The sequence below is a fragment of the Schistocerca gregaria genome, chromosome 4, assembly GCF_023897955.1.
Source record: "Schistocerca gregaria isolate iqSchGreg1 chromosome 4, iqSchGreg1.2, whole genome shotgun sequence".
Lineage (NCBI taxonomy): Eukaryota > Metazoa > Arthropoda > Insecta > Orthoptera > Acrididae > Schistocerca > Schistocerca gregaria.
In genome coordinates, this window is record NC_064923.1 from 6716506 (window position 1) to 6728797 (window position 12292).

The following is a 12292-nucleotide window of genomic DNA, read 5'->3' on the forward strand; positions in this document are numbered from 1 at the left end:
CCGCGGTAGCCGGCTAGCTCAGTCGGTAGAGCGTCAGACTCTTAATCCCAGGGTCGTTGGTTCGAGCCAGACGCTGGGCGGAACGGAATTTTGTTATGCTGCAGATGTAAATTACCGTTTTTCTGATTAACGATATTTAATGGAAATAGCAACTTTTAACTTTGCCTACGTCTCTGTCAGTCGCAAGGAATCTGTATTTGAAGGTGAAGGTGATTTTGTAGACATGTGTGAAAGACATGTTCTGAAATGCAAGTGTTGTTGTTTGGAGAGCACGTCGGTTACGTGTCAGATGTGTAGCCAAGCAGTAATTTGTCGCCATAGCTGCAAATACTAGCCGGTAATATGAAGTGTTGTCAGCTAAAGTCTGATGATGCAGACGACCGTAAGGACGAAGTACCCAAGAGTACCGCTAGGCCGCGCCTCGTTAGCTCAGTGGTAGAGCACTGGTCTAATAAACCAGGGGTCGTAAGTTCCATCCTCACAGGAGAATGATGAATTTTGGAAATCAGTTGCGCGTCGTGGCCGTATAGCAAACAGTACCTGTGATGACGAACAATTAGCGACAGGCGTTTTTTTAAGAATTACTCTCAGATGCGATTAAGGCGAATGGCGCAGATAAAGCATTTGGTAAAGCGGTACAGCATAAGGTGGGACGAGGCAGTCTGAATTACATTTTATAGATGTATTTCTCACATATCTCAGAGCCTCTCGCGATCTTCGTCGTCGTCGTCGTCGTCGTCGTCGTCGCCGCCGCCGCCGCTTCTGCAGAAGTAGCAAATGGCAATCGTAGCAAATGCGGCGAGGGACGCCCTGCCTTCGATTCCGAATGCACTAAGTGTGTGGTCTTATTTCTCAGTCTATATTTGATCGGTCTCGTAAGAGGTTGAATGTAACGAATGGGTGCGAAAGAGCAAGGGGCAGCGGCTGTGTAGAACGAAAACACAAATCCTCAGGGGTGTGAGCGTTTCGAGATGAGTCGCATACATGTAAATGTTAGTCGTCAGTGACCGTGTGGCCTAATGGATAAGACGTCGGACTTCGGATCTGAAGATTACAGGTTCGAATGCTGTCACGCTCGTGTTTTTCCAGTTCTGAAAAAGAAACATACCGTTTTAATGTAGCAATTGAGCAGTACGAAACCGTCTGAATGTTGCTGTTGACCATTTTTTGCTTGGAGATGCTCTTGAGCTTGAAACACACACAACAAGACCGGTGATAACTAGCGAAATGGTCGGCAGAGTGCCGACACCGCGAGTTTTGACTGGCACTTGCACATATAAAACAAGGTCGTAAAGTAACTCGTTCGGCTTTTGAGTCACATAAAGTATGTGTGTTAATTTTGACGCCACTAGCTCTGCATGTTGTCATGCAATTTCTTTACCTCTCAGAAATGATTATGACATAAAAGTAAGGACGTGACGAGTGTGACGTTAGGAAAACATTAGGCTGCATGGAGAGAAACTGTATGGGACCACGCCACCGAAACGAGTACTGTGTGACGTGCTACCCGGCAGGTATTCCCTGCGGGAGCCGGCTAGCTCAGTCGGTAGAGTGTCAGACTCTTAATCCCAGGGTCGTTGGTTCGAGCCAGACGCTGGGCGGAACGGAATTTTGTTCCGCTGCAGATGTAAATTACCGTTTTTCTGATTAACGATATTTAATGGAAATAGCAACTTTTAACTTTGCCTACGTCTCTGTCAGTCGCAAGGAATCTGTATTTGAAGGTGAAGGTGATTTTGTAGACATGTGTGAAAGACATGTTCTGAAATGCAAGTGTTGTTGTTTGGAGAGCACATCGGTTACGTGTCAGATGTGTAGCCAAGCAGTAATTTGTCGCCATAGCTGCAAATACTAGCCGGTAATATGAAGTGTTGTCAGCTAAAGTCTGATGATGCAGACGACCGTAAGGACGAAGTACCCAAGAGTACCGCTAGGCCGCGCCTCTTTAGCTCAGTGGTAGAGCACTGGTCTAATAAACCAGGGGTCGTAAGTTCCATCCTCACAGGAGAATGATGAATTTTGGAAATCAGTTGCGCGTCGTGGCCGTATAGCAAACAGTACCTGTGATGACGAACAATTAGCGACAGGCGTTTTTTTAAGAATTACTCTCAGATGCGATTAAGGCGAATGGCGCAGATAAAGCATTTGGTAAAGCGGTACAGCATAAGGTGGGACGAGGCAGTCTGAATTACATTTTATAGATGTATTTCTCACATATCTCAGAGCCTCTCGCGATCTTCGTCGTCGTCGTCGTCGTCGTCGCCGCCGCCGCCGTCGCTTCTGCAGAAGTAGCAAATGGCCATCGTAGCAAATGCGGCGATGGACGCCCTGCCTTCGATTCCGAATGCACAAAGTGTGTGGTCTTATTTCTCAGTCTATATTTGATCGGTCTCGTAAGAGGTTGAATGTAACGAATGGGTGGGAAAGAGCAAGGAACAGCGGCTGTGTAGAACGAAAACACAAATCCTCAGGGGTGTGAGCGTTTCGAGATGAGTCGCATACATGTAAATGTTAGTCGTCAGTGACCGTGTGGCCTAATGGATAAGACGTCGGACTTCGGATCTGAAGATTACAGGTTCGAATGCTGTCACGCTCGTGTTTTTCCAGTTCTGAAAAAGAAACATACCGTTTTAATGTAGCAATTGAGCAGTACGAAACCGTCTGAAAGTTGCTGTTGACCATTTTTTGCTTGGAGATGCTCTTGAGCTTGAAACACACACAACAAGACCGGTGATAACTAGCGAAATGGTCGGCAGAGTGCCGACACCGCGAGTTTTGACTGGCACTTGCACATGTAAAACAAGGTCGTAAAGTAACTCGTTCGGCTTTTGAGTCACATAAAGTATGTGTGTTAATTTTGACGCCACTAGCTCTGCATGTTGTCATGCAATTTCTTTACCTCTCAGAAATGATTATGACATAAAAGTAAGGACGTGACGAGTGTGACGTTAGGAAAACATTAGGCTGCATGGAGAGAAACTGTATGGGACCACGCCACCGAAACGAGTACTGTGTGACGTGCTACCCGGCAGGTATTCCCTGCGGGAGCCGGCTAGCTCAGTCGGTAGAGTGTCAGACTCTTAATCCCAGGGTCGTTGGTTCGAGCCAGACGCTGGGCGGAACGGAATTTTGTTATGCTGCAGATGTAAATTACCGTTTTTCTGATTAACGATATTTAATGGAAATAGCAACTTTTAACTTTGCCTACGTCTCTGTCAGTCGCAAGGAATCTGTATTTGAAGGTGAAGGTGATTTTGTAGACATGTGTGAAAGACATGTTCTGAAATGCAAGTGTTGTTGTTTGGAGAGCACATCGGTTACGTGTCAGATGTGTAGCCAAGCAGTAATTTGTCGCCATAGCTGCAAATACTAGCCGGTAATATGAAGTGTTGTCAGCTAAAGTCTGATGATGCAGACGACCGTAAGGACGAAGTACCCAAGAGTGCCGCTAGGCCGCGCCTCTTTAGCTCAGTGGTAGAGCACTGGTCTAATAAACCAGGGGTCGTAAGTTCCATCCTCACAGGAGAATGATGAATTTTGGAAATCAGTTGCGCGTCGTGGCCGTATAGCAAACAGTACCTGTGATGACGAACAATTAGCGACAGGCGTTTTTTTAAGAATTACTCTCAGATGCGATTAAGGCGAATGGCGCAGATAAAGCATTTGGTAAAGCGGTACAGCATAAGGTGGGACGAGGCAGTCTGAATTACATTTTATGGATGTATTTCTCACATATCTCAGAGCCTCTCGCGATCTTCGTCGTCGTCGTCGTCGTCGTCGTCGTCGTCGCCGCTTCTGCAGAAGTAGCAAATGCCCATCGTAGCAAATTCGGCGAGGTACGCCCTGCCTTCGATTCCGAATGCACAAAGTGTGTGGTCTTATTTCTCAGTCTATATTTGATCGGTCTCGTAAGAGGCTGAATGTAACGAATGGGTGGGAAAGAGCAAGGGGCAGCGGCTGTATAGAACGAAAACACAAATCCTCAGGGGTGTGAGCGTTTCGAGATGACTCGCATACATGTATATGTTGGTCGTCAGTGACCATGTGTTCTAATGGATAAGACGTCGGACATCGGATCTGAATATTACAGGTTCGAATGCTGTCACGCTTGTGTTTTTCCAGTTCTGAAAAAGAAACATAACGTTTTAATGTAGCAATTGAGCAGTACGAAACCGTCTGAATGTTGCTGTTGACCATTTTTTGCTTGGAGATGCTCTTGAGCTTGAAACACACACAACAAGACCGGTGATAACTAGCGAAATGGTCGGCAGAGTGCCGACACCGCGAGTTTTGACTGGCACTTGCACATATAAAACAAGGTCGTAAAGTAACTCGTTCGGCTTTTGAGTCACATAAAGTATGTGTGTTAATTTTGACGCCACTAGCTCTGCATGTTGTCATGCAATTTCTTTACCTCTCAGAAATGATTATGACATAAAAGTAAGGACGTGACGAGTGTGGCGTTAGGAAAACATTAGGCTGCATGGAGACAAACTGTATGGGACCACGCCACCGAAACGAGTACTGTGTGACGTGCTACCAGGCAGGTATTCCCTGCGGGAGCCGGCTAGCTCAGTCGGTAGAGTGTCAGACTCTTAATCCGAGGGTCGTTGGTTCGAGCCAGACGCTGGGCGGAACGGAATTTTGTTCCGCTGCAGATGTAAATTACCGTTTTTCTGATTAACGATATTTAATGGAAATAGCAACTTTTAACTTTGCCTACGTCTCTGTCAGTCGCAAGGAATCTGTATTTGAAGGTGAAGGTGATTTTGTAGACATGTGTGAAAGACATGTTCTGAAATGCAAGTGTTGTTGTTTGGAGAGCACATCGGTTACGTGTCAGATGTGTAGCCAAGCAGTAATTTGTCGCCATAGCTGCAAATACTAGCCGGTAATATGAAGTGTTGTCAGCTAAAGTCTGATGATGCAGACGACCGTAAGGACGAAGTACCCAAGAGTACCGCTAGGCCGCGCCTCTTTAGCTCAGTGGTAGAGCACTGGTCTAATAAACCAGGGGTCGTAAGTTCCATCCTCACAGGAGAATGATGAATTTTGGAAATCAGTTGCGCGTCGTGGCCGTATAGCAAACAGTACCTGTGATGACGAACAATTAGCGACAGGCGTTTTTTTAAGAATTACTCTCAGATGCGATTAAGGCGAATGGCGCAGATAAAGCATTTGGTAAAGCGGTACAGCATAAGGTGGGACGAGGCAGTCTGAATTACATTTTATGGATGTATTTCTCACATATCTCAGAGCCTCTCGCGATCTTCGTCGTCGTCGTCGTCGTCGTCGCCGCCGCCGCTTCTGCAGAAGTAGCAAATGGCAATCGTAGCAAATGCGGCGATGGACGCCCTGCCTTCGATTCCGAATGCACTAAGTGTGTGGTCTTATTTCTCAGTCTATATTTGATCGGTCTCGTAAGAGGTTGAATGTAACGAATGGGTGCGAAAGAGCAAGGGGCAGCGGCTGTGTAGAACGAAAACACAAATCCTCAGGGGTGTGAGCGTTTCGAGATGAGTCGCATACATGTAAATGTTAGTCGTCAGTGACCGTGTGGCCTAATGGATAAGACGTCGGACTTCGGATCTGAAGATTACAGGTTCGAATGCTGTCACCCTCGTGTTTTTCCAGTTCTGAAAAAGAAACATACCGTTTTAATGTAGCAATTGAGCAGTACGAAACCGTCTGAAAGTTGCTGTTGACCATTTTTTGCTTGGAGATGCTCTTGAGCTTGAAACACACACAACAAGACCGGTGATAACTAGCGAAATGGTCGGCAGAGTGCCGACACCGCGAGTTTTGACTGGCACTTGCACATATAAAACAAGGTCGTAAAGTAACTCGTTCGGCTTTTGAGTCACATAAAGTATGTGTGTTAATTTTGACGCCACTAGCTCTGCATGTTGTCATGCAATTTCTTTACCTCTCAGAAATGATTATGACATAAAAGTAAGGACGTGACGAGTGTGACGTTAGGAAAACATTAGGCTGCATGGAGAGAAACTGTATGGGACCACGCCACCGAAACGAGTACTGTGTGACGTGCTACCCGGCAGGTATTCCCTGCGGGAGCCGGCTAGCTCAGTCGGTAGAGTGTCAGACACTTAATCCCAGGGTCGTTGGTTCGAGCCAGACGCTGGGCGGAACGGAATTTTGTTCTGCTGCAGATGTAAATTACCATTTTTCTGATTAACGATATTTAATGGAAATAGCAACTTTTAACTTTGCCTACGTCTCTGTCAGTCGCAAGGAATCTGTATTTGAAGGTGAAGGTGATTTTGTAGACATGTGTGAAAGACATGTTCTGAAATGCAAGTGTTGTTGTTTGGAGAGCACATCGGTTACGTGTCAGATGTGTAGCCAAGCAGTAATTTGTCGCCATAGCTGCAAATACTAGCCGGTAATATGAAGTGTTGTCAGCTAAAGTCTGATGATGCAGACGACCGTAAGGACGAAGTACCCAAGAGTACCGCTAGGCCGCGCCTCTTTAGCTCAGTGGTAGAGCACTGGTCTAATAAACCAGGGGTCGTAAGTTCCATCCTCACAGGAGAATGATGAATTTTGGAAATCAGTTGCGCGTCGTGGCCGTATAGCAAACAGTACCTGTGATGACGAACAATTAGCGACAGGCGTTTTTTTAAGAATTACTCTCAGATGCGATTAAGGCGAATGGCGCAGATAAAGCATTTGGTAAAGCGGTACAGCATAAGGTGGGACGAGGCAGTCTGAATTACATTTTATGGATGTATTTCTCACATATCTCAGAGCCTCTCGCGATCTTCGTCGTCGTCGTCGTCGTCGTCGCCGCCGCCGCTTCTGCAGAAGTTGCAAATGGCCATGAGGGACGCCCTGCCTTCGATTCCGAATGCACAAAGTGTGTGGTCTTATTTCTCAGTCTATATTTGATCGGTCTCGTAAGAGGTTGAATGTAACGAATGGGTGGGAAAGAGCAAGGGGCAGCGGCTGTGTAGAACGAAACACAAATCCTCAGGGGTGTGAGCGTTTCGAGATGAGTCGCATACATGTAAATGTTAGTCGTCAGTGACCGTGTGGCCTAATGGATAAGACGTCGGACTTCGGATCTGAAGATTACAGGTTCGAATGCTGTCACGCTCGTGTTTTTCCAGTTCTGAAAAAGAAACATACCGTTTTAATGTAGCAATTGAGCAGTACGAAACCGTCTGAAAGTTGCTGTTGACCATTTTTTGCTTGGAGATGCTCTTGAGCTTGAAACACACACAACAAGACCGGTGATAACTAGCGAAATGGTCGGCAGAGTGCCGACACCGCGAGTTTTGACTGGCACTTGCACATATAAAACAAGGTCGTAAAGTAACTCGTTCGGCTTTTGAGTCACATAAAGTATGTGTGTTAATTTTGACGCCACTAGCTCTGCATGTTGTCATGCAATTTCTTTACCTCTCAGAAATGATTATGACATAAAAGTAAGGACGTGACGAGTGTGACGTTAGGAAAACATTAGGCTGCATGGAGAGAAACTGTATGGGACCACGCCACCGAAACGAGTACTGTGTGACGTGCTACCCGGCAGGTATTCCCTGCGGGAGCCGGCTAGCTCAGTCGGTAGAGTGTCAGACACTTAATCCCAGGGTCGTTGGTTCGAGCCAGACGCTGGGCGGAACGGAATTTTGTTCCGCTGCAGATGTAAATTACCGTTTTTCTGATTAACGATATTTAATGGAAATAGCAACTTTTAACTTTGCCTACGTCTCTGTCAGTCGCAAGGAATCTGTATTTGAAGGTGAAGGTGATTTTGTAGACATGTGTGAAAGACATGTTCTGAAATGCAAGTGTTGTTGTTTGGAGAGCACATCGGTTACGTGTCAGATGTGTAGCCAAGCAGTAATTTGTCGCCATAGCTGCAAATACTAGCCGGTAATATGAAGTGTTGTCAGCTAAAGTCTGATGATGCAGACGACCGTAAGGACGAAGTACCCAAGAGTACCGCTAGGCCGCGCCTCTTTAGCTCAGTGGTAGAGCACTGGTCTAATAAACCAGGGGTCGTAAGTTCCATCCTCACAGGAGAATGATGAATTTTGGAAATCAGTTGCGCGTCGTGGCCGTATAGCAAACAGTACCTGTGATGACGAACAATTAGCGACAGGCGTTTTTTTAAGAATTACTCTCAGATGCGATTAAGGCGAATGGCGCAGATAAAGCATTTGGTAAAGCGGTACAGCATAAGGTGGGACGAGGCAGTCTGAATTACATTTTATGGATGTATTTCTCACATATCTCAGAGCCTCTCGCGATCTTCGTCGTCGTCGTCGTCGTCGTCGTCGTCGTCGTCGCCGCCGCCGCTTCTGCAGAAGTAGCAAATGGCCATCGTAGCAAATGCGGCGATGGACGCCCTGCCTTCGATTCCGAATGCACTAAGTGTGTGGTCTTATTTCTCAGTCTATATTTGATCGGTCTCGTAAGAGGTTGAATGTAACGAATGGGTGGGAAAGAGCAAGGGGCAGCGGCTGTGTAGAACGAAAACACAAATCCTCAGGGGTGTGGGCGTTTCGAGATGAGTCGCATACATGTAAATGTTAGTCGTCAGTGACCGTGTGGCCTAATGGATAAGACGTCGGACTTCGGATCTGAAGATTACAGGTTCGAATGCTGTCACGCTCGTGTTTTTCCAGTTCTGAAAAAGAAACATACCGTTTTAATGTAGCAATTGAGCAGTACGAAACCGTCTGAATGTTGCTGTTGACCATTTTTTGCTTGGAGATGCTCTTGAGCTTGAAACACACACAACAAGACCGGTGTTAACTAGCGAAATGGTCGGCAGAGTGCCGACACCGCGAGTTTTGACTGGCACTTGCACATATAAAACAAGGTCGTAAAGTAACTCGTTCGGCTTTTGAGTCACATAAAGTATGTGTGTTAATTTTGACGCCACTAGCTCTGCATGTTGTCATGCAATTTCTTTACCTCTCAGAAATGATTATGACATAAAAGTAAGGACGTGACGAGTGTGACGTTAGGAAAACATTAGGCTGCATGGAGAGAAACTGTATGGGACCACGCCACCGAAACGAGTACTGTGTGACGTGCTACCCGGCAGGTATTCCCTGCGGTAGCCGGCTAGCTCAGTCGGTAGAGTGTCAGACTCTTAATCCCAGGGTCGTTGGTTCGAGCCAGACGCTGGGCGGAACGGAATTTTGTTCCGCTGCAGATGTAAATTACCGTTTTTTCTGATTAACGATATTTAATGGAAATAGCAACTTTTAACTTTGCCTACGTCTCTGTCAGTCGCAAGGAACCTGTATTTGAAGGTGAAGGTGATTTTGTAGACATGTGTGAAAGACATGTTCTGAAATGCAAGTGTTGTTGTTTGGAGAGCACATCGGTTACGTGTCAGATGTGTAGCCAAGCAGTAATTTGTCGCCATAGCTGCAAATACTAGCCGGTAATATGAAGTGTTGTCAGCTAAAGTCTGATGATGCAGACGACCGTAAGGACGAAGTACCCAAGAATACCGCTAGGCCGCGCCTCTTTAGCTCAGTGGTAGAGCACTGGTCTAATAAACCAGGGGTCGTAAGTTCCATCCTCACAGGAGAATGATGAATTTTGGAAATCAGTTGCGCGTCGTGACCGTATAGCAAACAGTACCTGTGATGACGAACAATTAGCGACAGGCGTTTTTTTAAGAATTACTCTCAGATGCGATTAAGGCGAATGGCGCAGATAAAGCATTTGGTAAAGCGGTACAGCATAAGGTGGGACGAGGCAGTCTGAATTACATTTTATAGATGTATTTCTCACATATCTCAGAGCCTCTCGCGATCTTCGTCGTCGTCGTCGTCGTCGTCGTCGTCGTCGTCGTCGTCGCCGCCGCCGCCGCTTCTGCAGAAGTAGCAAATGGCCATGAGGGACGCCCTGCCTTCGATTCCGAATGCACAAAGTGTGTGGTCTTATTTCTCAGTCTATATTTGATCGGTCTCGTAAGAGGTTGAATGTAACGAATGGGTGGGAAAGAGCAAGGGGCAGCGGCTGTGTAGAACGAAACCACAAATCCTCAGGGGTGTGAGCGTTTCGAGATGAGTCGCATACATGTAAATGTTAGTCGTCAGTGACCGTGTGGCCTAATGGATAAGACGTCGGACTTCGGATCTGAAGATTACAGGTTCGAATGCTGTCACGCTCGTGTTTTTCCAGTTCTGAAAAAGAAACATACCGTTTTAATGTAGCAATCGAGCAGTACGAAACCGTCTGAAAGTTGCTGTTGACCATTTTTTGCTTGGAGATGCTCTTGAGCTTGAAACACACACAACAAGACCGGTGATAACTAGCGAAATGGTCGGCAGAGTGCCGACACCGCGAGTTTTGACTGGCACTTGCACATATAAAACAAGGTCGTAAAGTAACTCGTTCGGCTTTTGAGTCACATAAAGTATGTGTGTTAATTTTGACGCCACTAGCTCTGCATGTTGTCATGCAATTTCTTTACCTCTCAGAAATGATTATGACATAAAAGTAAGGACGTGACGAGTGTGACGTTAGGAAAACATTAGGCTGCATGGAGAGAAACTGTATGGGACCACGCCACCGAAACGAGTACTGTGTGACGTGCTACCCGGCAGGTATTCCCTGCGGGAGCCGGCTAGCTCAGTCGGTAGAGTGTCAGACACTTAATCCCAGGGTCGTTGGTTCGAGCCAGACGCTGGGCGGAACGGAATTTTGTTCCGCTGCAGATGTAAATTACCGTTTTTCTGATTAACGATATTTAATGGAAATAGCAACTTTTAACTTTGCCTACGTCTCTGTCAGTCGCAAGGAATCTGTATTTGAAGGTGAAGGTGATTTTGTAGACATGTGTGAAAGACATGTTCTGAAATGCAAGTGTTGTTGTTTGGAGAGCACATCGGTTACGTGTCAGATGTGTAGCCAAGCAGTAATTTGTCGCCATAGCTGCAAATACTAGCCGGTAATATGAAGTGTTGTCAGCTAAAGTCTGATGATGCAGACGACCGTAAGGACGAAGTACCCAAGAGTACCGCTAGGCCGCGCCTCTTTAGCTCAGTGGTAGAGCACTGGTCTAATAAACCAGGGGTCGTAAGTTCCATCCTCACAGGAGAATGATGAATTTTGGAAATCAGTTGCGCGTCGTGGCCGTATAGCAAACAGTACCTGTGATGACGAACAATTAGCGACAGGCGTTTTTTTAAGAATTACTCTCAGATGCGATTAAGGCGAATGGCGCAGATAAAGCATTTGGTAAAGCGGTACAGCATAAGGTGGGACGAGGCAGTCTGAATTACATTTTATGGATGTATTTCTCACATATCTCAGAGCCTCTCGCGATCTTCGTCGTCGTCGTCGTCGTCGTCGTCGTCGTCGTCGCCGCCGCCGCTTCTGCAGAAGTAGCAAATGGCCATCGTAGCAAATGCGGCGATGGACGCCCTGCCTTCGATTCCGAATGCACTAAGTGTGTGGTCTTATTTCTCAGTCTATATTTGATCGGTCTCGTAAGAGGTTGAATGTAACGAATGGGTGGGAAAGAGCAAGGGGCAGCGGCTGTGTAGAACGAAAACACAAATCCTCAGGGGTGTGGGCGTTTCGAGATGAGTCGCATACATGTAAATGTTAGTCGTCAGTGACCGTGTGGCCTAATGGATAAGACGTCGGACTTCGGATCTGAAGATTACAGGTTCGAATGCTGTCACGCTCGTGTTTTTCCAGTTCTGAAAAAGAAACATACCGTTTTAATGTAGCAATTGAGCAGTACGAAACCGTCTGAATGTTGCTGTTGACCATTTTTTGCTTGGAGATGCTCTTGAGCTTGAAACACACACAACAAGACCGGTGTTAACTAGCGAAATGGTCGGCAGAGTGCCGACACCGCGAGTTTTGACTGGCACTTGCACATATAAAACAAGGTCGTAAAGTAACTCGTTCGGCTTTTGAGTCACATAAAGTATGTGTGTTAATTTTGACGCCACTAGCTCTGCATGTTGTCATGCAATTTCTTTACCTCTCAGAAATGATTATGACATAAAAGTAAGGACGTGACGAGTGTGACGTTAGGAAAACATTAGGCTGCATGGAGAGAAACTGTATGGGACCACGCCACCGAAACGAGTACTGTGTGACGTGCTACCCGGCAGGTATTCCCTGCGGGAGCCGGCTAGCTCAGTCGGTAGAGTGTCAGACTCTTAATCCCAGGGTCGTTGGTTCGAGCCAGACGCTGGGCGGAACGGAATTTTGTTCCGCTGCAGATGTAAATTACCGTTTTTTCTGATTAACGATATTTAATGGAAATAGCAACTTTTAACTT

The 12292-nt window shown here is 46.4% G+C and overlaps 1 non-coding gene across 1 annotated transcript; it reads left to right on the forward strand.

Moving 5' to 3' along the window:
• Positions 1–4561: 4561 nt before the first annotated feature.
• On the forward strand, positions 4562–4634 carry Trnak-cuu (transfer RNA lysine (anticodon CUU)). Its single transcript has one exon. It is a non-coding gene; the product is annotated as a tRNA-Lys (tRNA).
• The last annotated feature ends 7658 nt before the right edge of the window (positions 4635–12292 follow it).